Below are 27,505 nucleotides of genomic sequence, written 5' to 3'. Positions count from 1 at the left end.
AAATTAGGTGAAGGACCGACGACCAACCCTAGGCCTATAAATAGGATTACTATGCTCAATTTAAAGACAATTTTTACTTAAGTTTTATTTTGCGTTTCCTATTTAGTTTATTTTCTATTTGTAAATTAGGTTTCTTTTCAGTTGTAATTCTAATTAGTTTATTTCGTTCTTCGTGGAATTCAGATTGTGGATTCACCAAACTATTTGACAGATTACTGTTTGGACTGCTATAAATATATCATGATTTTTCTAAACTCTTTTCTTCTGGTTTGGACTGTGAGGTCGAGAGATAAGTAGTTCTTGCTAACTCATTAGGTTAGTAGGAGGTCGAGAGGCCCTGCTAAGTTAATAACTAGTTGATTGGATATAACTCGAAATAAGAGTTAGTTATGGACACCAAATTGAGTTAATCTTCTGTTGATTAGATCTGATAAAATCTGTTCTTTAGGGTTTTCTATAAACTATTATTTTTCATCACTTTAGGATTAATCATAATATAGTTTAACTAAATTACTAATTAGACCTGTTAGCGTAGGGATTAGGATTAATTTAATCTTGCCTCCCTTGGGTACGATCCTCAAAGTACTTCTATACTTCGTTGTAAAATTATATTACAACCTAGCCTGTATACTTATGGAAACTGCCGAACACTTATATTTTGGTTGCAGTATTCACACTCTAGACGTTAGTACGTCCAGAGGTGATCAAGTTGTTGGCATCATTTTCGGGGAGGCAACACCACTAAGTTAATTTTGATTTTAATTTTTGTGCTTAATAGGATAGTTAGGAAATTTTTGAATTATAGATACGATTTGTATTTTTTCTTTTATTAATTTAGTATACTAACTTCTTTCTTTTTCTCTGGAAGGATTATATGAAAAATGAGAGATTATGGAGAATAAAAAATTATTTATGATAGAGTTGAGCCAACGAGGAAACGAAGCTTTAACAAACCAGTGGAGTAATGACCAAGGCACTGAGATAGTTGAACATCCACAAAAGTCCACTAGTAAGTTGTATGAGGACATTGAAGAAGGTCATGATATGCCTAAACATTTAGACAAGCCTCCCTGTGATTTGTATAAGATGCCTTCATGTGAAACCACTAAGGTGTTCAACTCTGAGGTATTATCGAACATGTCAGACATAATGGCACAAATGATGAAAATGGTTCAAGAAATATCTAAAGCACTACCTCCAAGAAAAGAGGTTGTGCCTGATTTTCAAAATTTGATTATGAGGACCCCTATACTATCGTCAACCATGATGAGATTCATGGTAAAATTCAACGAGAGCTTGGAACTAGAGATCATAGGGATAAGTTGAATATAGTTGAAGTGGTCTCTGATCCAATTGACATAGTAGCAAATGTAATCGTAGAGGTAGAAGTGAAAGATAAACTAACAATTGACACAAAGCTTCAACCGATTTTAAATGAAAGTGTTGAAGAGTCATACACTTTTTTATTATAGTTGGAGAGGTGCTGTAACACCCCATATTCAGTTTGATTACCCAACCTGAGCTATGGAATGTCACATTAACCACCTAAGCGACTCTCCATTTAAAACCAACGTAGCCTCCAACACACCACAAGTTAAAACATAAAATATGCTTAAATTACTAATATGTAATGGAAAATCATATAAGTACTTTCATCAATACAGTTAAACTAACTTTTATTCAGATGGTATTCTAAGTTTAAGTTACTCATTAGCTATATGATACACATATCAACATCAAGGTTTGCACCTAGTGTAGCTCGCACATTCTAAGTCTTCGCAGAGTAAGTTTCTTTAAACAGGGTAAGTTTATGAACAACCCCTACATATTTAGATATTGCTGACATAGTTTGTAGGGTTTCTCCTATTCTGTATATTAAATTTATTAAGGGTTCACGGGTAGCAGTTCGCCAATTGTTAGGGTTCACACTTAGCACAATTCGACAACTCTGTCACTTCGTAGCAACTTTGGTGAACTCTGTATAAGTTAGTTTTGATTATTTCATGCTTTTGCTTATGACGGACACTTTGATAGAAATTAAATGCTTAAGTATGAACTTGTAAATTAAGAAAACATCAAATCTGACTTGGACTATATTTATATACTTAAAATTTAGGAATATATATATAGTTTTATTGGTTTGCAATAGGTATTAAAAAAACATAAAGAGGAACATAAACATAAAGAGAAACATAAAACCTAAGCCCTAGAGCAATCGACGAAGTCAACATATAGAAAGAAAATATCTCTAAGCCCAAATGGAGTCCCACAGTGCCTTTATGTCCAGAGTTTGCTTGCACTACCTTTCCAGTGTTTATGCTTCACCTGGATCACTCGCCTCGCCACTATGCATCATGTGATCTAACTACCTGCAATGTTTAAAAGGAGAGTGTGAGCTCTTCCGAACTCAGTGAATACATAGAAAGGAAAAACCATATAACATGCACAAAACATAAGTTAAACAAAAGCTTTGGCAAGATCATTGAACTACGAATTGGGTTTGCCATACTTACGCGAAGTCTGGTTCATAGTTACTCACTGTCAGTTAGCTTAAAATAGTAAAACATAATATTTCGAAAAACACAATCTTATTCACTTGGTCTTTTTTGTTGGATAAGCGGATCTCCTTATAACTCATCACTTTAACTCAAAGAGTCTTAACATGTCCCATAAGTGTAACATAAAGCTAAACACTCTTCAAACACACCAACATATCCCATTGAATTAAGCTTAGCTTGACATTCTCTTATCTCACCAAACATAGCCCAGAGCCTCTTTCCCAAATCACAAAACATAAAGGTGAGTACTCACAATCCCATGTAATGCCATTATATCTAACAGTTTCAGAAGATTATAGTGTCAAAACATTTACTTAAACATAGAGCTCGCAGGTCATGAGGAGCTCGCAAAACACTGTTCATAATTAGCTCACATATCACTGTTCATAAAAACACATATATAATCACAAAACAGAGTTTTAGAGACGGCTTACTCTCAGAACTTAGGTTAAATCCCTAAGCTTCTAATTAACTCTATGGTTCGCACATACAAATGACGACCCCTGAACACTCACCAATTTTCTGAAAGCTTTAAACAAGCTTCATTTTTCCCTTGTCTTTGTTTGTTGACAGTTCTGTCAGGTTCGCAATTTCACAAACATATACAAGTCACTAATAGCACATTAAAATCATACATAAACACAAGCGAGCCTAGGTTCACATATGCTAGTCTTTTGGCAACCTAGTTTCCTTTATTGCGAACTTTTTTAACTTTCTTCTAAACATCAACACAATAGAGAAATAAAGTCTTACCTTAAATCCTAAAAGCTAAGTTCTGGGTTCTTTTTTTTTTAATAAAAACTTGACAACAAGATAATCGATGAAAAAATTTGAGGGAGTTTTGTTGTTTAAAAGAATATGGAATTTTCAATTAAAAGAGCTTAATTTATAGGTACTAGGTGTTTTGATGTTCTTAGGAGGCCCTAGTCATAATAGAAGTAGGAAAGATTTACGTGCATGAATGGTGTTTTGAAGAGGAAAATAAGTTGACTTCCTAATTTTGGTATAATTACCATTTGGCTACTCCTACTTTTAACTCTTGACCTAAACTAGTTGGCGAAGCCCAACTCGCAAGGCCCATTTGTGTCCACAGTCGCTAGGCCCACTAGTGACCCCAACTTGTCAGACTGGTGACCCCAACTTGTTAGACTGGTGAACCCCAGCTTGCTATACCTACTAGCGACCCTAGCTTGTTAGGCTCAAACTTTTAGGCCCTATTTTGGGATGTTACGACTCTTCTCCTTTTAAGGGATTTCATCCTCGAAATTACCTGTATTAGAAAAGATGGGGTTACTGACATCTCATTACTTCTTCTGTCTTTCAAGTGGCTTTGCTAATTTTCTTATTTCGCTACAACATTTTGACTAATGGAATTCTATTGTTTCGCAAGATTTTTTCCTCGTGAGCTATAATTTCAATTGGTTCCTTATCATAAGTTAAATTAGGTCGCACCTCAATTTCATCTACTGTCACTAAATGTGATGGGCCTGTACGATATTTCCTTAGCATGGACACATGTAAAACATCATGGATTTGCTCAAGTTTTGGAGACAACTTGAGTTGATAGGCCATTGGACCAATCCTTTCAACCAATTTATATGTATAGATGAATCTTACACTTAATTTCCCTTTCTGCCCAAACCTTAAAACTTTTTTCTATAGTGAGACCTTTAAGAACACTCGCTCTTCTACTTTGTATCCAATACCTCGTCGTTTTAAATCACCGTAGGATTATTGTCTATCTAAAGCAGTTTTCAGTCATTCGCATATCATATTTACCTTTTCCTCTATTTTGCAAACTAAATATAGTCCAACTATCCATCTTTTATCTCGTTCCGCCCAACACAAGGGGGTTCTACACTTTCTTTCATAGAACGCTTCGAATGGTGTCATTTGAATGCTTGCTTGACAACTATTGTTGTATGCAAACACTATTAAAGGTAGATAACATTCCCAACTACCTGTGAACTCTAACACACCACTTTGCAGCATGTTTTACAATACTTATCACCCTCTCTGTTTGGGCATCTGTTTGTAGATGATAAGCAGTACTGAAGTTAAGTATTGTACCCAAAGCTTCTTATAAACTTTTTCAGAATCTTGAGGTGAATCGATGATATCGATCTAAAGGACTAGGATGCCATGGAGTTGCACTATCTTTGCGATGTACAATTCTGTTAGTTTTTGCAATGTATAATTTGTGCGAACTGCTAAGAAGTGCGAACACTTTGTAAGTCATCCACAATCACCCATATCCATCTTTCTTTGTTGATGTTAGGGGCAAGCCGGAAACAAAGTCAATGGTGATCCTTTCCCACTTCCATTCCGGAATTTTGAGTGGTTATAACAATCTTGAGGGAAATTGATACTCTGCTTTCACCTTCTAACAGGCTAAGCACTTCGCCACAAAGTTTGTGACATCTTGCTTCAACCCAGGCCACCAATATAGTTTACCGAGGTCACGGTACATCTTATTGATCCTGGGTGCATTGCGTAAGGACTGCTGTGAGCTTCAATAAGGATTGTATGTCTAAGCTCTTCGTCACTATAGCAACCCATTTTTTGGTGGTGTCGAAAGTAATGGTTTCGAGACCACAAATCAGGTGAGTAAGTTCGTATAATTATTTTTCAAATTATATGAGTTAATAATAATTTTATATTGAATTTTGATTTGATGAATTTAAATTAATTGAATTAGTGGTTAGTATAAGTGATTTAGTCTAAAAGTCAAGTGGTTGTCAAAAATGAGGTTTTGGGGCCTCGTTTTTGTAATTTAAGGTCGTAAATATTTTTATTAAATATTTACAAAGTCACATTATAGGTGAATTGAAGTTTGGTCCAATAATTTTGACGATTGGTTGCTTAATTAAGGTAAACTAATTAAATTGTAAAAGAGGTAAAAGTTAATTGCTATAGATTTAAAATACTAAAGTGACCAAAATGGTGATTAAACCATGGTCACAGAATCCAAGGGGTGGTGACATGATTAAATCCACTAACTTTTGGGCTATTTGCTCATTAGTCCTAATTAGTTTAGGATTAAATTAAAATAAAATTTAATTAGTTAAAAATTTAATATATTTGAAGGGCCACTTGTGTAATTAAACCTTCCTTAGTAGGTAATTATACCATAAATTTAAATTATGGACAATTTTGGACGTATGTTAGTGGTATTTTAAGTTTAAATTAAAGGTTAATTTTGTAAATAAGTAAATAAGTTAATTAAAATGAAAAGATTTCTAAATAAGTTATCATCTTCCTTTCTTTTATTTTGGGGGAACCGAATAGCCATGGATATGGAGGAGCAAGCTTTCGACCAAGATTGTGGTGCTTTGTTTGTTAGGTAAACCTTGCTTGTTTTTAGTAAATTTTATGTTTTTGAGCTCGTATTAGCTCGATCTAGCTAATGCAATGACTAATTTGTAAAACTGTTAAACGCTGTGGATTATGCCATTGATGTGTTGTGTTTATTCTTGAAGTTTTATGATGAATTATTAAGTTTAGTTGTTAAATAGGGCTATTTTGTAAAGTAGTTTTTGTTAATTTTAATGTTAAAGGACTAAAATGTTAAAGTGATAAAAATGTAAGGAATTGAGGTGAAATAATAGAAATTGTGGGCTATAATGAGACCTAATACCATTCTGAATTTGATTTTAATGAAAATTGGTTAAATTGCAAGTTTTAAGCTTAAGAACTAAATGGAATAAAAGTAAAATGTTGGGGGAAATTTTGTAAAAATGTCTAAAAGGACTAAATTGCATAAAATGAGTTAATTTTTCTGTGGAATTAGTGAATTGAATGAAATTATTATTTTAGATCAAGAACGAATGGAAAATTGAGGAAGAGAAAATTTTAAAATAGTCGTTGTACTTTGTCGTTGTTGTAGTTTAGTCTGGTAATTTGTTCAGTTTAATTTAAGTACATTTTTAAAGATATTATATGAACATAATTACATAAAGTTAGATTATATTGATGTGTGTAAATGAATATGGAAATAATGAATTGATACAACGTTGATCACTGATTGAGATACTTTAAACGGTTACTGCAAATCAGTCTTGTAAGTTCGAACTATAATTTTATGTTTATAAGGATTCTTACGTATTACATTTTTATTATAATTAGATCCAATGTTGTACTTAACTATTGAATAATTGAGAATAATAAATGAATATTATTAGTATGTGATGGACCTGAATATTAGGCTTTGTGCTGGTGTTATTTATCAGGCTTTGTGCCAAGCAGAATTTGTGCCAGTGTATTTATCAGGCTTTGTGCGGTGTGTTTATCAGGCTTTGTGCCTAGCAGGCTTTGTGCTAGTATTGTCTATCAGGTCTTGATTCGGTGATACAGACCATAACGATGACTTAAGATCCTATATATGTTGCAGATTCTCTGCAGCTTGTGTAAGTAGCATTATGAGCTGGGGATTAATTAGTAGGTACTATGCACTAGTGATACAGACCATAACGATGACTTGAGATCCTATATATGTTGCAGATTCTCTGCAGCTTGTGTGAATATCATCATGTGCTGGGGATTAATTAGTAGGTACTATGTACCGATGATACAAACTGTAACGATGGCTTGAGATCTTACATGTGTTGTGGATTCTCTACAGCTTGTGTAAGCAGCATCGTGAGCCGGTCAAAATTCTAAAGTTAACTCAAATAAGTGATACCTTTTAGATTACCTGAAATGAGATATTATTAGAACAATGACTTGGCTTATAATCGTTTATCATGTGGAATTTTCATTGATATGAATTATCCAAGTATAAGTGTTTCCAGAAAAAGTTGAAATGGTAATAATATGGAATATGATTTGAATTATTGTACTATGCAATACTCACCTATTGTGAGCTGTGATTGACAGGAATTCTGATAATAATGTTGTGACAAGAACTTTGTTCTTTAATCTTGTTATTTGATTTGTTGTGATTAAATTCGGTAAGATTTATTGTTCAATCAATGAACTTACTAAGCTTTATAAAAGCTTACTTGTCTTATTTATCTTATTTCTCGTAGATACGTTTTGTGGATCGAGAGATCAGTTCAGCTCACAGGATCACACTATCCGGGGATCATTTGGTAGCTTTTGAATACATCTTGGCTTATATGACATGTAATAGGAGAAATTGATTATGTTTGTAATGGTTCATAAGTACTAATTGGTGTTGTTGTTAATGTGCATATGATGATGTGGTATAAGTAGCTAAATGAGGTGCATACTTGATTTTATGGTATAACATTTTGAGATAAAAAATAAGTTATTTGAATGTGCTTGTAGCTTGTATCCTTAGTTAAGGAAATGAATTATGAAAGTACTTGAAATGTGGTGTCATGGATAACACATTGGTTAGACCTTAGGATGTTTGTTTTGGAATGTTTTGAGTGTCAATTGAAATGCATTTTGAAGTCTTATAATATTATGTTGAGAATTGGTTTAGGTACCTAAGTATTTGGATGTGAGTTAAGTATGTTTGGGTCATTTTTGGGTACACATGGCTTGGGACATGGGCTGTCACTCGACCGTGTGTCACACATAGGCAATCCACACGGGCGTGTGCCCTGAACGTGTTAGATTCAGTTTTCACACGAGCTGGCACACGACCTGTGACACGGCTATGTGACCCAACATCGAATTAAACACAGTCTAGCTCACGACCCATGACACGACCATGTGAGGGTATTTCGAATGCTACACGGGCTAGCACACGACCTGCGACACGACTATGTGGATTTATTTTGAAAGGTACATGGTCTGTCACACAGTTAGCCACATGACCATGTTCTTGCACCACACAGCCTGGGCTGTGTCACACGGCTCTGTTTTGAAAAGTTTTAAGTTTTCCCCAAACTTTTTGATTTGTTTCAAATTGGTCCTAATTATTTCTAAATTAATTTTAAGGCCTCGTAGGTTCGATTTAATGTTCGTAAATGTATGTATTACTCCAATTTCAATTATAATGAAATTATGTTAATTAAATTGACAACTTGATGCTATCTTTTTTCGGTTGTTTTGTAAAGTTGGTAATATGCCATAACCTTAAATCCGATAACGGAATCGGGTTATGGGTGTTACAGTCATAGGGTACGCAGAGTCTCCCATGAAAACAAAGTATCCCTTCCTTATTCAGTGCAAAGTCTCCCTGAACCCTCTACTCTACTTGGCGAACCCACTTTTCCAAGTTTTCATCTGTGACTTGCTTCTCCTTTATTTTTTTAGAGGGTTATTTTATTCGCAATTTGGCAAGAAGTCCCCCATCACCTATCACACTTAGTCGTGCGAATAGAGCTTATAGTTCACCCATTGAATTTCTACTTAAGGCATCCACAACCACATTTACCTTTCCAATGTGATATTCTATCACACAATCATAGTCCTTGAACAGTTCTATCCACCTTCTTTTTTGTAAGTTTAGCTTTTTTTTTGTGTGAGAAGATATTTAAGGCTCTTATGGTTTATATAAATGGTACCTCTCTTGCTAAATAAGTAGTGTCGCCAAATTTTGAATGAAAACACTATCACTTCTTATTTTAGATCATGAGTTGGGTAGTTTTGCTTATGAGGCTTCAGTTGTCTAAAGGCATAAGCCACCACCCTGTCTTCCCACATTAGCACATATACAAGTCCCATGTGCGAGGCATCACTGTACACTACAAAGTCTTTCTCGAATTGGTTGAATTAATATAAGTGCTTTAGTGAGTATTGCCTTAATTTTTTCGAAGCTTTCCTATTTTCATTTGTCCATGGGAACTCCACATCCTTTTATAGCAACTTCGTTAACGGTGTCGTTATGGTGGTGAACCCTTCAATGAACCTATGATAATATCCTGCTAACCCCATAATATTAGAAAAACAAGTTTGGAAAATGCAGCGAAAAATAAATTTAAGGAAAAACCAGAGTTTTAAATTTTTTTCCAAAACAAGATCTTGGTTGTGATATCTAAAGTGATAAACACTTAATCAAAATTGTACCTTTTCGATCGTCTAAGATGAGCGCTTCGACCAAGTAGTTTTCCGCTATCCTCAAGCTCACGTCTGCTGAATGTAGGCTCACTTCGAATCAGAAATTTTTTTATAAAAATTACCGTGGGGTAATTTTGCAATTTCTCTAAACTTTTGGGTCAATTTGTAAATTAGAAAAATATCTCTAGAAATTTTCTAGAATAATCTATTCAAAGAATTTTCTCTCTACAACTTTCTCTTGAATTCAAGTGTGTGTAAATAATGACCCAAGGCTCTCTTTATATAGGAAAAGTTTAGAGAGTTCAGTTATGATTAAACTTAATCACTTTAATATTAAATTTAATCTAATATTTATCATAAATATTAGATTAAATTTAATATTAAATCTTATTAAAATAAGAAAATGTTTATCTACAAGCTAAATATTAAATTAAATTAAATATTAAATTAATAAAATACTGTTAAGATAAATATTAAATTTAATTTAATATTAAACTATTAAAATAATATTATTTTTGGAATAGTTAATCTGAAATCAAATTCTTTGGTAGAGTTCCAGTAGGAGTGTAACTTTTCCACTGCTCAACTACCGAAGACCAATTGCTGTCGGCCATCAGGATGCCGCTGTTGCAGCCAGTTTGGTGATACAGGTGTGACACCCTTACGGTACCCCCGGCTGATTTGGCTGCTGCCAGTTTGGTCCGGGTCAATGACGATCTGACCGGTCTGGTCTAGCCACCAGTTGGATCATCGATCTGATTTCACATACCGGGGCTGGTTCAACTAGTTTTTTTGGTTTCGGTCTCGGTTTTGGGCTCCTAGGCCTAAATTACGATATAATGTCCAATTTTCAAGTTCAAGTACCAATTGGGCCAATTGTCTGACTTGAAAATTAATTTCTAAAAATATCATATTAATTTTAATTTATTTGATTAATTTAACTTTACTTGATAAAAATTAATTTTTCCAAAAATCACTTGGATTTTCCAAATTAATTTTTCAAGAAAATTCTTTAATCAAATTCTCTAGTTGAACAATTCTTATGACCACCTAATTTAATTCCACATCGAATAAATCAACTCAATTAAATTATTCCCAAATTCATAGAATTTTCTTCTGATTCAAATGTAGTCTAATCGAGCTTTTGTTGAGCTAGTAGAGGGACCAATCGAACAAATAAAATTAGGCTTTAGTGATTGCAATGATGTTAAGAAGCATCGTTCTGATAATTCACAATTACTTAATCATCGAGTTAGTCTACAATAAGTACCATGATTGAAAAGTCCTTATTGTATACTATTTGCGAAAGCAATTCATCCAACTACTTTGTCCAATGACCTCGTCATGTGTGTGTTGCCCTCATATGATATCCTTTATTCTTTTGAGTTAAATCCGTTCAATTAATACAATCATATTTTATCTCATTGTCACCATTGTGTCTTCTTAATGATTAATATGATCACTGTCAATAAATGACTGTGATAAATTGCTCATTCGAGAACAAGCAACTCGTGGCCACGTTCCATATTTATCCATTCATACAATGCCAATGAGAGGATATCATTGAGCTAATAAAGCCATGCCAAACACAAGTCATGTACCCAACATACTGACTATGGGCTCGATCAAGTTTGGAGCATAAGCTTCCACTTATATCAAAGCACATAAGTTGCATACGCATAGTCAATGACTAACTCGAGATTTAGGTAAATTACACCATAAATGTCACAAGTGAATTAATTCACAAACAGATTCAGAATTAATTCATCTTAGGCCCAGTCCAATGTATCATTCTACCAATGAATACATCTATGTCTCTACTTGTAGAGTCAATTACTCCGATAGCCAAGACTAGCCATCTCCCCAATTGGATTTGTAGACGACATAGTAATCCTTCTCAGTATTTAAATCAAATGCTCACTTTGATTCTTTTACGGGATTACGAACTCATTCATATTATCTACTGAAGTAAGTTGTCTTTCTCGCAATGTAAACGTTCTTTACAATACCACTTATCTTCAGTTTAAACTTTAGACAATCAATGAGCTAATATTTGCTTGTGACAATTTCGCTATATATGCAAAATATAAAAGACATAAATACAAAAGAGTGAAATTAACTTTATTTATCTATTCATCATTCAAATAAATAGAAAACAATTACATGTTTACTACAATATGAGCACATTTCCCAACACATAAAGCTTTACACTTTAATAACATTCTTCGACTATCTCTACTCTAAAATTGCCTCGGTCTTTTTCAAGTCTACGCGAACTTCCTCCACTGAAACCACATGACCCAAGAATGTCACCTCCTTTAACCAAAATTCACACTTGATGTGTTTCACGAACAGTTGCTTCTCTCGTAGAATCTATAGCACAGTTTTTAGGTAAGCATCATGCTTTTCTTCGGTTCACGAGTACACCAGAATGTCATCTATGAAGACTACTATAAACTAATCCAAATACTCATGGAACACTCGATTCATCAAGTCCATGAACGCATCAAGTGTATTACTTAAGCCAAAAGGCATGACCAGAAATTCATAATGCCCATACCTTGTTCTAAATGTTGTCTTCAAAACGTCTGACTCCTTCACTTTAAGTTGGTAATATCCTAATCGCAAGTCTATTTTTGAGAACACCGTGGCACCTCGTATTTGGTCAAACATGTCATTAATTTATGGTAGTGGGTACTTGTGTTTGATGGTCGATTTTTTTAACTGTCTATAGTCGATACACATCCTCAAGCTACCATCTTTCTTCTTCACAAACAGAACTAGGGATCCCCAAGGTGATACACTTGGTCAAATAAAACCACTGTCAAGCAACTCCCATAGTTGTATCTTCAATTCTTTAAGCTCTTTTGGTGCCATACAATAAGGTGTATTAGACATTGGTGAACTACCAGGGTATAATTTAATGCCAAACTCTATTGGATTGCCGATATGCCTCGTGGCGCAGTGGAGAAATTATTCCAGCAATCATCAACCACAGATGTTGAAGATATACCTTTTAAAATTGAAAATGGTGAATAACGTTGTTTGTTGAAATCCTTTGCGCGATGTCAATTCTAGCCGCAACAAAGTGTTTCAGCCTCTACGTAGTCCACCCTGTAACAACTCGATTTTGACCCTATTCAGAACGGTGGTTTCAGGACCATGAATCTGAGTCATAAAAATATTTTAAAATTATTTTTGGTGTTTTTACTGTGTGAATTTGTGTGTGCTAAATTTTCGTTTTGAAATTTTATCGTTTGAGTGTCCGATTTAATAAAAAGGACTTAATCGCATAAAATGAAAAAGTGACTTGCTAATTGTTAAAGTGCTATATTACTAAGTTCTTTTAATTTGGAGGCCTTAAAATGAAACTAGGCCATTAAATGATAGAATGGACGGTAGTGGACAAGTATTTTTAAGTTTTTATATTATTTCATTAAGGTTAAAAAGGTAAAATGGCATATTAATAAAGATAAAATAAAACAAAAACATAAAATGGCCATTATATTCATCTTTTGGTCGAATAAAGAAGAGAAAAAGAAACATTTGAAAGCTTTAAAGATTCGACACTTTGAAGCTCAAATTAAGGTATAAATTTTGCTCGGTTTTTGATGATTTTTATGTTTCTGAGATCGTTGCTTCGAATATTACTCGACTCATGCTTGAATTTTTGAATTTTATGATGATTTTGTGTTTTGTCATTGTTGAAAGCTTTTTATTTTTGTTTTTTTGATGCTATAAAATAAAAGATATGAAATGGATAAACATATGTTGTATTTGAATTTTTTATGATTTTGAGTAATTAGAGCTAAATTGTAAAAATAATAAATTGAGGGACTAAAATCTGAAATAAATGAAATGCATGGATTTATATGAGCTTAGTGAATATTCGATCAAGCTATTGTCCAATGAAATTTTGTTTATTTTGTATTTTTGTGAAATGGGGACTAATTTGTGAAAAATGTAAAATGTTAGGGGCAAAAGTGTAATTTTCCCATTTGTGAGTTTTTGTATGAATTTGATTGAATATGTGATTTAATAAGTTTAAATTGTACTAATTTAGATCAAGAAAAGAGGAAATCGGAATTGGATTAGGGGGAATCTAAAGTTGTGGAATAGTCGTCCTGGTTCGTCCGTCTTTGTCTGAGGTAAGTTTATAAGCATATAAATGTTGTTAATTTTGAATACATGTAAACTTAAAATGTTGAATTGTATTTATATGCATATATATAAGTTAGCCGAATGTATATATATTTATGGAAACAATGTTACAAGTTTGATTTGATCGAAATACGACGTCCGAAAGTCTCGTACGAATCATAGGAATTTTAGTAAGTGTTCTCATGTAAAACCCTGTGTGGGATAGAGGCAACGAGATGTGATTTTGAGTAAGACTCTGTGTGGGATAGCGGCATCGTTACGTGATTACATGTAAGACCACGTTTGGGACGTTGACATTGTACGATATGTGTGATTATCCGAGTATACTATTTAATTCCAAATGGTTCAATGGGCAGTGATAAATGTGATCGAATGCGTAATACGAGCTAAAATGATCAGGTATGTGATAATTATTACCTATTTGAAAATAAGGTAAGTTTTGGTAGTTGAAATGATGTTTTATGTTATACATGTTATAAAGTAAACTATATGTGTTTAAAATACAAGTTTAAATTCGGCCAAATGATATATGTGTATGAAATTAAAGTGTGATATATGTGTTTAGTCGTATAAATGTGCATATATTCGATTTTGTGATGTGAAAGTAATTTTGAAGTAAATGATAATTCTGTGATTGAATATATAAGTATTCGGTCTTAAGACTATGAAATGTGAAAGTTTATGAAATGTTATACGAATTATATACATGATTAGATGTTCTTGATTGAGATTAAATTAATTTGACCTTACTAAAATAATGTTATTGTGTATTCGTTGTTATATATTTGCTTATGACTTACTATGCTATAATAGCTTATTTTGTGTGTGTATGTTTTTCTCTGTTTTATAGATTTTGGAGGTTACTTACGGGCTTGGGGATCTTCAGTGAAGTTTATCACATTATCGTTTGTTTATCCGTACTTTAAAAAATTAAATTTCGAAGCTATGGCATGTATAGGCTATACTACCTTTTGGATTTATGTTTGAATGTTGTGTATATAATATGCCATGCGAAAATGGCTTATTATTTTGATGTGTGGATTATAATGTTTAAGTTATGATAGTTTAGTATTGGTAAGTATGTGTGAAGTGTTTAATGTAATTGTCAATGACTTTGAATTATTCGGTCATGGTCTATATTTATGATATGTTTTGGAAATCCTTAGGATTTATTTTGTTGACTTAGTTGATGTTCATTTTGATAAGAGTATTAAATGACATAAGTGAATATAAGGTAATAAATAAATGTGTTGTATTGGATGATTTGGATAAATAATTTATGTGTGATGGTTATGAACTAGTTGTGATTTGGCATATGTACCTATGAGTTTGATAAATGGTTTGTTAGTTGGTTCATTTTTATCTTGGTAAAAAAAATGTAGGTTGATTGAAACATAGTATTTGAGTTTAAAAATTTAATAGTGGTTATGCTTGATTTTGGTATTGGTATATAGAAGGAATTGATAAAAATTTTGGTTATATGTTTAATTATGTATTAGTCGAATATGACATCATTAAATTAGTCTTGTATATGACCTTTATTATATATTTCATGATAGGTAATATTATCATGTATCGATTCGATTTTGGGTAGTTAAAGTGTTAATCAAAATGGTTGTTATGTATTATGCATATATGTACATTTGTGATGAGTTAATGAGAAAGGCAAATTATGTTTGATATATGGGTTTGGTTCTTTGAAATGTTTTGACTTGTTAAATGTTTTAGTTAAATTGATAGTAGACATTGTTAAAGCATAAATATTAAATATATTTTCATTTGGCTCAAGCTTTGGAAAAAATTACCAAATGAATAGTAACATATGTTAATTATTGATAATGAGTAGTTTGAGTACATGCTTATATTCGGTCAAATAGTATGATATTATGGTGATGTGTTTATTTTAATATTTAATGACATGTAATGTTTTTATTTAGTATTATTATTTATGAAAGCAGGTTAAAGAAAATGGTAATTATGTTTTGAGGTATTAATATATACAAGGAGTAATGCTATTTAATAGACCATGTTTTCACGAATCTTTGCCGCTTATATTATTAATCAATCTATTTTGATATATGCTATATTAGATGGTAATAAATGCATGATTATAATGTAATATTCAAATTTTATAAGGTGATTAGTTAAATGTAAGAAAGTTGTGTATTGTCCGGTAATGCCTCGTAACCCCATTCTAGCGACGGATATGGGTTAGGGGTGTTACACACCCAGTCAATCACGAACATAAAACTCTTTTGAACTTTTCAAAGAGTATCCAAACTTTTGACTGCTAGACCTAGTTTTATTTTTTTTACTCACACTTACATAATACGAGAATTTTATTCCTTTTAATAATATCTTGTATATTAAATACAAAATAATTCCCTTTTACTTTTCAGAGAAAATCATCGAAGATATGGAAATTATATTCTTTACAAAAGAATACTAAATTCTATAAATATTAACTCTGGTAAGAAGTTGTGAATCGCATCAACCAGCTGTGAATCGTATCCGTCAGGTAACACTGTCCCCCAAGTGATACTATTCTCCAGGAGATGCTGTCCCATGGGAGATACTGTCCACTAGGCAATACTATTCGCTAGGCGAAACTGTCTGCTAGGCAAAACTGTCCACCACATGATACTCATCCACCAATTATAAGAATCTGCCATAGTTGTATGTAAGAAGGTATATTCCCATTCTATTGGTGTGAAGTCTGTTTGCTTTAACCATAAGGTGTAAACCCTATAGGTTCTTGTAACGTTGGTAATAATACTAGAACATTTCTAATGTTACAAGCAATGAGTGACATCTAGCAATGCATCATTGCTACCCAAGTTACAAGAAGTCGAGATTCGACATAACCTTTTTTTGTGATAAACATTTTATGTATTATATTCTTTTATCCTTTAAATCTAGATTGGACACAAGTCATGGTTTAGTCTCAATTGTATAGTTCAATCTCATATTTCTTGATATTCTGAGTAGACTACAATAAACAAATAAGTGTGATATCTCATATTAGCTTATTTGAGCATGGCCATGCATTTTTGGACCAAATTTTAATATGATAGTAATGACCTCGTAAGTATTAAATAATTAATATTTACATACTCACACATCAAAACTGTGATCCCAAAACCACTGTTTCCAATACTATGGGAAAACGGGCTGTTATAATTCTTTTACACCATTTCAATTGATGATCAAACTAAACATTTTATATCATGCTTTCTAATGACAAATATGCAACCATTTCCATTTCCATTTCCATTTCATATATTCGTGTATGCATCAATATGACATTCGATATCATTTTCATCCAATGTTTTTTAATCATTTTTTTATGATTTCATTCCTTTACTTGAGTCTACTGACTCGTTCAATTTCAATTTACCCCTTAGGGCTTGTTTTAATGCGACTCACACGGTCTTTCACATGCTATCATTTTTCTAGATATAACATTTATTCAATCATACTAATTCAATCTCATCCATCTCATTTACCACTTACCAATTCATATTTATATAACCCTAATAACTAGGCGAACTTAGAATGGATACGCGGATCTAATACTCTATCACCCCAGGTTGCTCGGCAACGATGACTCTGAAACACGTACATACTACCACCTCGGGTTGCCCAACAACAATGGTTTTCATAATTTGATTTTTCTGTCACCCCTGGTTTCCCGACAACGATGACTATACATATACATTCTACCACCCCAAGTAGCCCGACAACAATGGTTTCAATCATTATACCTGACCCTATGGCATATAAATTATATCCGAACTTGTCCGAACAACTAATAGGGTAATCAATGTTCCTATTACATTATTTAACCAATTTGTATATCATCATTATCAATTCATATATAAAACCAATACCACATGTCACAATTCTAACCATTTTAATATCACAGATTAAGTCCCAACATAATCATGCTATTTTCTATTTTATTCAATTCAATCCATTATCTCGATATTTAGTATCTATCACTACAAATCAAATCATATGACCAATATATAATCACCTCAATATTCAATCATGAAATTAACAGGAATATGAAAATAATTAAATTGATCTCGAATCATTAAGGTACAAACCGAAATCTCGCGTCAGTCATCAACAACTCTCGCTTTTCCTTTCCCTCTCGACAGCTCGGCGTCGTCTTTAGCTACGAATGATAATTCAACAAATAAAAAATATCAATTTTTATCAAATTGAAAATCAAATATAAAGGCAAACATATTTTGCATTCTATTCAATTTAACCCCTAAACACGGGATAAGCATATCTTTCGATATTTAACATCAGATTAAAATATGCTTTCACATTCTTTTATTAGGGACACTAGAATTTCTATTCCTAACATAATTTCATGATAGGTTTTAAATTTATTCAATTTGGTCCCTAATGTAACAAAGTTAAAAATCAAGCTTATTGAGCTTTACAATTTAGTCTTTATCATAATCTATGCTTAATTTCTATCAATTTCAAGCCTAATTCATCAATTTCACAATTATGGAAACTTTATAAAATTTCAAAAATTGAACAAATGGTACATAGGCTAACTAAATCAAGCTCCCATGATTTAATTTCCATAACCAATTAAAGAAAAATGGCCTAGGGGCTTACTTGAATAGATGGCTTTATATCTAAAGCTTCAACAATGGAGTTTGGTTTTCTTCTTTTGGATGAAGGGTGGAAGAAGATGATAAATCATCTTTCTTTCCATTATCAAACTATTCATACTATGATTAATCTTAATTAATTAAATCAATCGTGTTTTAATTTACTAATTAACTAAACTAAGTGGCCATCATCAAAATCATCCACTAAGACATGCTAAAATTTGGTTTATTTACCATTTTGGTCAATTGGATAATTGCTATCTAAGTTCCCAAGCCTTTTTTAATTAAAACTCTATAGTAATTAGACTTTTACAATTTAGTCCTTGAGCCTTAATTAACCATTTTTTTTGGCTAAATTACTTAATAGAACTTCAAAATGTTTTTATATTAACTCTGTAAATATTCCTATTTTATATTTACGGGCTTGGTTTATAGAAATGGGGTTCTGAAATCGTATTTTTTGACACCACTAAAAAGTAGGTCGTTACATTTTTGCATCCATAAACCTAACCAAACAATAAAATAGGATCATTAGAATCCTTATATTTGTGTTTATCCTCTTTATTATTTGATTAATTCAAGTAGTTAAATTACTTTAAACAAAAAATTAATTAATGTTTATATAATTAAAATGAATATTATAATTAAAATGAATTTATTTTATAATACAAATATTATTATATTTAGTACATATTATATTATAAAAAAGTTAGTATACATACATGGTTAACTACGATTAATTTAGGTAAATATGCTAAAAAAATTGGAAAAATAGGTTGAATTCAAACATATTTATCGATCTATGTTGTTTTTATTCTCTCTCCTCTAGCATGTTTCGAATATGGATCTGATTTATTAATTAAGAAATTATTTACCTAAAATTGAGAATTTATTCAAGAGTACTTAGTATAATCGGGAGTGACTCCCCTAGTAGAATATCGAGAAAGGTGAGACCGAGAGGGTATCCGTATGCCTAGGAAGAGATCGAAAGGGTGACTTAGGTGGTAATCCTTAGTGAGGATGAGACTGAGAGGGTATTCTTAGTTAAGGGTGGTAAATAACTCAATTGAGGGTAATTAGCGACTTAATTGATAATTAGTGATTTAATCGATAATAGGCCGAGAACTTGCATCATCAACACTAAGAATAGGAACTTCCATTAAGTTATTTTAGATTAATTAATTTTATTAGGATATTTTGGGATAATTAATTTAATTAGTTTAATTAATATTTTAATTTGAATTTGCACTACTAACTTGTAAATCGGTTAGATTAGTAATTATTTTTGGTAATTAATTTAATAATAAATTTCTCTAATCCGTAATCCATTGGGTACGATCCTTGACATACTTACTAGTGTTCCATTTTAACGAAAATCCGTATTACAATTTGACATGTTTGCTTGCAGATACCGCACCTAATTTCCATATATTTATTTGAACGATTTTAACTCTAAATGTTCACACGTTTGGAGGCGGTCAAGTTGTTGGCATTGTTACCGGGGATTGCGATGATGAAAATTATTATTGAGTTAATTGTTTTGTAAAATAATATTAATCGAAAGACGAACAACTTACATAGTGTGCTAATTTTTATTTTTCATTTTTTAGTTATTTTTATTTTATTTTATATTTAGCTACCTTGTTGACGGATTAATTTAATCATGGATCAGGTTGATTACGAGTTTGATGATAATAACAGTTAGGATGAGGAACACGAAATGTCTACATTGTATGACGAAAAAGTGTACGAGGAAGGATTTTACGAAGAATGAGAGATCAAGAAAAACCAAAGATTGCTCATGATGGATCTGCAACAAACCCCATTAGATAAGGTCGTGCATGATGTTCCCAACTTGGATTATGAAGAATCATGTGTTGCTGCTAACCATCTTGAACTAGATTGTCCAAAATCATTGGATGGAAATAGTAACGAAGCATCCAGTTGGATGAATGGAGCCTTAACAACCGAATAGAGTTATTCTAAAAAATATAACATGTCTAAATATTCAGTTCAATGGGAACTGGATTTATTATGGATGACAATATATATAGGTGTAAAATTTAAAATATATAGATATTTCATCACTCTTTTATGTACAATTTATGCAGATTCCGAGTAACTAAATACCAATTTTTGTGTTTTTCACTTAATTTCATGATATTTTATTATTTCCATAAGAATGTGTTAATTTTGTGAATTTTATGTTAAATACATGTTATTTTGCTAATTTTTGGTAATAATTGGGTTAAGAAAAAGGATGGAAAAATTTTGGTCGTATTTGGGTCTTCAACATGTACAGGTTGAAAGATTCACAATGCAGTCACATAGGCTTTAAAATGGTGTTGATCCAGAATTAATTTTACTGAGCACCAGTATTGTGTAAATTAGAGGCCCAAAACCATTCCACTTACCCACTTGACCATGAAATAAAATGGCAACATCCACTGCTAAAATTAGCAGTCCCTAACCGACCATTCAATTCCTAAATATAATAAATTTGACCCCAATATTCACCAAATAAAAATTAGCATGATATTCCCCTTGAAATAAGCTTCAACCATCACAAACTACCACCGTTGACCACTCATTGACCGGCCACACCTGGAGGAAAATAAGCTAACTACCTTGCTAAATTTAGCAAGTCAAAAACCAATCCTCCACCATGAAAGGAATGATATCAAGGGAAGAGTAAATCAAGCTAACTTTCTTGCTAAAATTAGCATGGAAGCAACCACTCCTCCACCATACAAGGGACGACACAAGTAGAGGAGAGAATCAAGGATTCACTTTGCTATTATTAGCAAGAAAAGTTGAGGGCTAGAGGTTATAAAAAGGGACTTCATTTTCATTCATCAACACACCACACTAGAGATAGATACACGCCACACACCATTGAGGATACATCATTTCTTTTCTAAAGTGTTCTTGACATACTCATGGCTTGTTAAACACTTTATTTCCACAAAATAAGTAAAAAACTTGCCGAAATAAGAGCAGTTATGAGGATGACTTGAAAATGTCTAGATAATTTAGCATAAAAATGAGGAGGAGAGCCACCATGGGAAGCCGTAATGAGCAATCATAGATAACCCCCTGCAGTTAATTATTTCCTCTTCTTATTGTGAAATGGTTGTGGATAATCCCCCTCGGCCAATCTTTCCTTCCCTTCTCTTTACTGTTAATTATTGTTTTCTCTGTCGAGAGATAATATTGCATCTCAGATTTAAGTTTTCAGTTTGATATGACATGACTTAATGAATCTTGATTTGAGTAAATTGGTTTTTGTTTTCTGAATATTTTGTGCAAATGATATTTCATTCATTTAGGTTTAATTCATGATTATACTTGTAAATGTATGACCAACATTTTTAGGTTAATTAATGAATTGTTTAATCTGAAAAGAGGTAATGGTTAATTGACAAAAGACCTAAATGGTGCATATCATGTCGATATCGAAAGATAATTTTTGTATGCATAAACTGTGTAAATGCCCGAAAGGGTGATTTCCAGGTTGGTTTTGACATAGGCATATGCTAATTAGCTTGGGAACATAATAGCACTTCAAGAGAAGCCTATTCCTTAAATAAAATGGGTTTAATGAATTTTCATATTGTCACGATCCTTCCTGATATTCTTTCTATAAATACCAATAAATTCTTGTTAAGTGAAATATTTATTTTAGTCTATTCATGTTGTATTATATTAAATCTTGTGTTTATTTCCTGTTGTGATTATCTTATGCAAGGTATGTTGTTTATTTTGTGGGTCGTTGAATTCTTATTTCTTCCTTATTAACTTAAATTACGATTCTCATCAACACTATTCTCTTTTATTTGTTTTCTTCCAAATTGATTAAAATTGACATTGCAAATAATTCACAGAACAGTCCCTGTGGAGATGATACTCTTCACTTACTACTTATTACTTGTACAATCGTGTACACTTGCACATAATCACACGGCACAAGTTTTTGGTGCAGTTGCCAGAGATCTTATTATGTTGTTATTTGTGAAGATAATTATTTTTTAGTTTGGATTATTTTTATTTTTTATTTTTTCTATTATTAATTTTAACTTTATTATTTTTTTGATTTTTCAGGGTTTATGAAAATAAACCAAATTATCGATCTATTGCCAATTGATCTAGAAATTGAAAGTACTTTTAGGAAAATAAGAAGGGAACAATTAGCCCAAAGAGAAGTCGAAAAAATGAATCAAAATCCAAGAGAAGACGCAGCCTGTAATAGTCAAAATCTGATTTTTGTTCCTGATGACAAAGATCGAGTGATTAGTCAGTATGATGTGCCCTTATTCAACGAACTCAATCTAAGGATTGTAAGACTCGAGATTGGGGCCCCTCATTTTGATTTAAAAACCAGTGATGTCCTAGATGTTGTAAATAATGGGATAGTTTAGTGGGATGCTTGTTGAATATCCGCATTTGCACCTCCGCTTATTTATGGAAGTGACTCTTTCAAGTTACTAGATATCTGAAGATGCCTTAAGAATGAAGATTTTCTCATATTTGTGTCCAGATCATGCATGAGCATAGTTGAATTCCTTACCACTCAGTTCTATTTTCACATGGCAATAATTGGCAGAACTTTTTCTAATGAAGTATTTTGCACTAAGCTAGAATGCTAAGCTCAGAAATGAAATTACCACATTTCAACAGTCGGATGATGAGTCCTTGTATGAGGCATGAGAACAATTTAAAGAGTTATTAAGAAAATGCCTTCATCATGGTATTCCTCATTGCATTCAACTAGAGACCTATAATGGTGTCAACGCCTATATGAAAATAGTGGTAGACGTTTCAGCTAATGGAACTATTCTTTCAAACTTATACAATGAAGCGTATAAGATTCTTGAAAGAATTTCAAGTAATAACTGCCAATGGCCTACCCATCGAGTAGCCACAAGAAGAAGAGTAGCGAGAGTTCACGAAGTTGATGCTTTTAAGTCTTTAGCAGCTCAGGTATCTACTATGACTTCCATGGTTAAAAATATTTCTTTTAATGGTTGCAACACTAACATGACAGGCCATCAACCAAGTCAGGTCGAGAACATCGTATGTGTTTATTGTGGTGATGGTCACACATTTGAAGAATACCCATCAAACCTTGAATCTATCACTAAATGGGAAACCAACATCAAAATAGGAATAGCCGAGGTCCACAATCAAACCACTATAACCCTTCATGCGAAATCATCCTAATTTCTCTTAGAATGATCAATGGACTAGTCCAAGTAATTCCTATATGCCTTCTCGTTCAAATAATTTGCCAGGTTTTTTTGAACAGATGCAAAAACCTTAGCCAGCCAAGTATTCAAATAGTTTGGAGAACCTATTGAAAGCATATATACTAAAAATGATGCGACTCTAGGGAATCTGGAGAACCAGATGGAATAGTTAGCTAATGAGTTAAGAAACAAACCTCAAGGTGCTTTGACAAGTGATACGGAGAATCTCAGAAGCATAGGCAAAGAACAGTGTATAACTATTATTTTGAGGAGTGGAAAGGTGTTGGAACCAACAATTATTGAATCCAAAGGTGAGCCTGTTGTTGTCCAAAATCAAAAGGAAGTTCAACCAGAAATTGAATCTCTTACAGTGCAAAATCCTGCTCATGTGACCCCCATTAAGGCACAACCACAGTAGAGTAGTCTTGAAAAATTAATACCCATGGTGAATGCATAACCAACACTACCTCTGAAAATTTATCCAGTTAAGGTAAAAAATCCACCACCTCCTTACCCATAGAGATTCCAGAAGTAATAACAAGAGGTACAATTTAAGAAATTCTTAGATGTACTTAAGCAGTTACATATCAACATTTTGTTGGTTGAGGCTCTGGAACAAATGTAAAATTATGTAAAATTCATGAAAGATATCCTCTCTAAGAAGAGATGGTTGGGAGAATTTGAAACAGTAGCTTTGACCAAGGAGTTGAAGAAACGATTAATTTTAGTTCCCATCATTATTACCCCAGATTGGAGTTCACCATTTGAACTGATTTGCGACACGAACAACTATGCAGTAGGAGTTTTGTTGGGACAATGGAGGAATAAGATTTTCCATCCTATTTACTTTTCTAGTTGAACCTTGACGGGAGCAAAATTAAATTATACGGTAAGAAAAAAAGAACTACTAACTGTTGTTTTTGCCTTTGATAAATTTTTGTTCATATCTTGTAGGTACAAAGGTGACAGTTTATACTAATCACACATCCATTAAATATTTATTTTCAAAGAAAGATTCAAAACCACGATTGATTCGTTGGGTTTTATTAGTCCAAGAATTTGATTTGGTGATACATGATAGGGAAGAAGTAGAGAATCAAGTGGAAAACCATCTACCCAAAGTAGAGCAAAAAGACGATACCCGCTACTTAGTTCCTATTAATGAGTACTTTCCAGACGAACATATCTTTGAGGCAAGTCACTTCCATAATACTCATTGGTTTGCTAATTATACTAATTTTTTAGCTAATGGTTTAATGCCGCCCAAATTGACATATCAACAAAGGAGGAAATTCCTTCATGATGTTAGATATTATTTTTAGGAGGAACCATATTTGTTTAAGCAACGTACATACTAGATGATTAGAAGGTGTGTAGCTGAGAGAGAAGTAGTAGATATTTTGTACCATTGCCATCCATCCCCGAGTGGGGGACATTTTAGAGGGTCACGAACTATAGCTAAAGTATTACAAGCCAATTTTTTTGGCTGACCCTTTTTAAAGATGCATATACTTATGGGAAAGATTGTGATCAATGCTGAAGAGTCAGAAACGTGGCTAGAAGGAATGAGATGACAGTAACCAACAATCTCGAGGTAAAGTTAGTTGATGTTTGGGGTATTGGCTTTCTACATCATTTTCCTTCTTCTTATGGTAATAGGTACATCTTGGTAGCCATTGATTATGCATCCAAATGGGTGAAAGTCAAGGCATATCTGACTAATGATGCCAAGGTAGTGATGTGGTTTCTTCGAAAACATATATTTAAGAGATTCGAGACTCTTAGAGCTATAATCAGCGATGAAGGATCCCATTTTGTGAATAAATGGCTAATGTGGTTGTTAGATAAATACAATGTAAAGCATAAAGTAGCTACAACTTACCATCCCCAAATGAATGGCCAAGCTGAGTTTGCAAATAAAGAAATAAACGACATACTTGAGAAAGTAGTACGTCCAACTCGAAAAGATTGGTCTCGAGACTTGATAATGCTTTATGGGCCTACCGAACGACATTTAAGACTCCTTTAAGGATGTATCCTTACAGTTTAGTGTATGAAAAAGCTTGTCATTTACCATTGGAACTTCAACATAAGGCCCATTAGGCTCTTAAGCAACTCAATCTAGACTCGAAATCTGTCAGATACAAATAGATGTTACAACTCAATGAGTTGGAAGAGATGAGATTGTTCTCTAATGAGAACACCAAAATTTTCAAAGAACAATAAAAAAGATGGTATGAGAAGCACATTCGTCCCTGTGTGTTCGAAGTTGATTAACATGTCCTTATATTCCATTCTTGATTGAAGTTCTTTTCAAGTAAAGTTAAATCCTGATGGTCATGACCCTTTACGATTAACCAGGTTTTTCCATACGGAGTAGTTGAACTCCGAGACAATAAAGGAGGTATGTTTAAGGTTAATGGTCAATGACTGAAACATTACTTGACCGGTGAAGTTGAGTGGAAAAACACCTCACTCATTTTAACCGAGCCATGAAATTTTGTTTATGTAGGAAGATTATTATTTTCTTTGTAAATAAATAAGTTTTATGTTTATGTTTATGTTTATTTTTATTTTTATTTTCATCTTATTTTCATTTATTTAATCTTAATCTTAATTTTAATTTAATTTTATTTTTAATTAGTTGTCAACAAAATAAGTAAGTTTTGTAAATAAATAAAAGGTAACTAGGTATAATAATACTAATAAAACTCTTAATTATAAATTAGGTTAAATTCTTAACCTAAATAAAATTCGGCTTAATTTATTACTATTATTTTTCCTATTTTATTTTTCCTTCTTGTTTATTTCTTTTCAGTTACCGCCTTCCTAATTGTCGTGGCTGTCCATTCCTTCATCGGCCATCGCACCCCACCACGCTGTGCTCCAATTACCCGGCCTTGCGGTCGCATGGTAGTCAGCCTTGTGTAATCCGTAGCCCAGCAGCACTATTCACCCCCACGTGCAGCAAGGCCTTGCGCGATCAGCCACTCTATACCCTAGCGTGCGTCCTTTGACCACACAGCAGTAAGCCCCCATGCGCTCCAATGCCGCACACCATGGACCCCTGTCGAGTGCTTGTGGTAGCCATCGAATCTTATCAAATACAATCGGTGAACATCGGTTGCTTGCGGCCATCATCGATCCTATCGAGCCTTGTGCGCCACTAGCCGATAGCACCAGTAGCGTCCTTCGGCAGTTGGAATTTATTTTTCTACTAAAGTTCTTTTTTTCTCGATTGTTTTTAAAGACTAAGAATGAATTGGAAAAAGAAGAATTCAGAGATTGAAGATGATGAGTTTCAGCCTTGGTTTCGAACCCCTGGAATAAAAGCAAGATACATAGAATTTTCAAGAAAAAACCCATGTTTCGAGAAAAGGGTTTTCAACTTGATAGTAAGTATGTTATACCAACAGTCATACGGGAAATTATTGAGAAACGAGGATGGAAGTTTTTGTGTGATATCTGATCTTCTCCTGATGAAGACATTGTTAGAGAGTTTTATGTTCACTTGAATTCATCAACTTTGACAACACTCCAAGTGTGAAGAAAATAATTATCTTTATCATCAACAATGATCAATGCCTTATTCAGTTTGTCTGATATTGATAATGATGACTATTTTTGTCATGGTAGTGATTGCCAGTAAAGAGATGATTTAAGACATTCTGAGAATTGCCATGACTCAAGGAGCCAAATGGACATTTAGATACAAGGTACTCATTACTGCCGAAAAGAATATTTCACATAAGAGGCAAAGACATGGTTCTATTTCATTCGAACAATTATTATACCAGCATCTTTTGCACTGTTTCGATAACCCAAATGATTCTCCTATATTATATATTGATAGGAAAGTCAATTAATGCGAAGAGAATAATACTTAATGAAATTCGAGAGTGTGCACTAGAAAAAACAGGTTATTGCCATT

The 27,505-nt window shown here is 32.9% G+C and overlaps 1 long non-coding RNA gene and 1 other non-coding gene across 2 annotated transcripts; one reads left to right on the top strand and one right to left on the bottom strand.

Moving 5' to 3' along the window:
• The first annotated feature begins 21,212 nt into the window (after positions 1 to 21,212).
• On the top strand, positions 21,213 to 27,036 carry LOC121216030 (uncharacterized). The gene is made up of 3 exons (XR_005912013.1): positions 21,213 to 21,429; positions 22,430 to 24,463; positions 24,656 to 27,036. It is a non-coding gene; the product is annotated as an uncharacterized lncRNA (long non-coding RNA).
• Positions 22,973 to 23,079, bottom strand: LOC121216503 (small nucleolar RNA R71). The gene has a single exon (XR_005912684.1). It is a non-coding gene; the product is annotated as a small nucleolar RNA R71 (small nucleolar RNA).
• Positions 27,037 to 27,505: the final 469 nt, after the last annotated feature.

Source organism: Gossypium hirsutum, chromosome D04 (assembly GCF_007990345.1).
Source record: "Gossypium hirsutum isolate 1008001.06 chromosome D04, Gossypium_hirsutum_v2.1, whole genome shotgun sequence".
NCBI lineage: Eukaryota > Viridiplantae > Streptophyta > Magnoliopsida > Malvales > Malvaceae > Gossypium > Gossypium hirsutum.
Note: the sequence above shows the minus strand (reverse complement) of the source record. Positions and strands in the feature narration are given on the sequence as shown.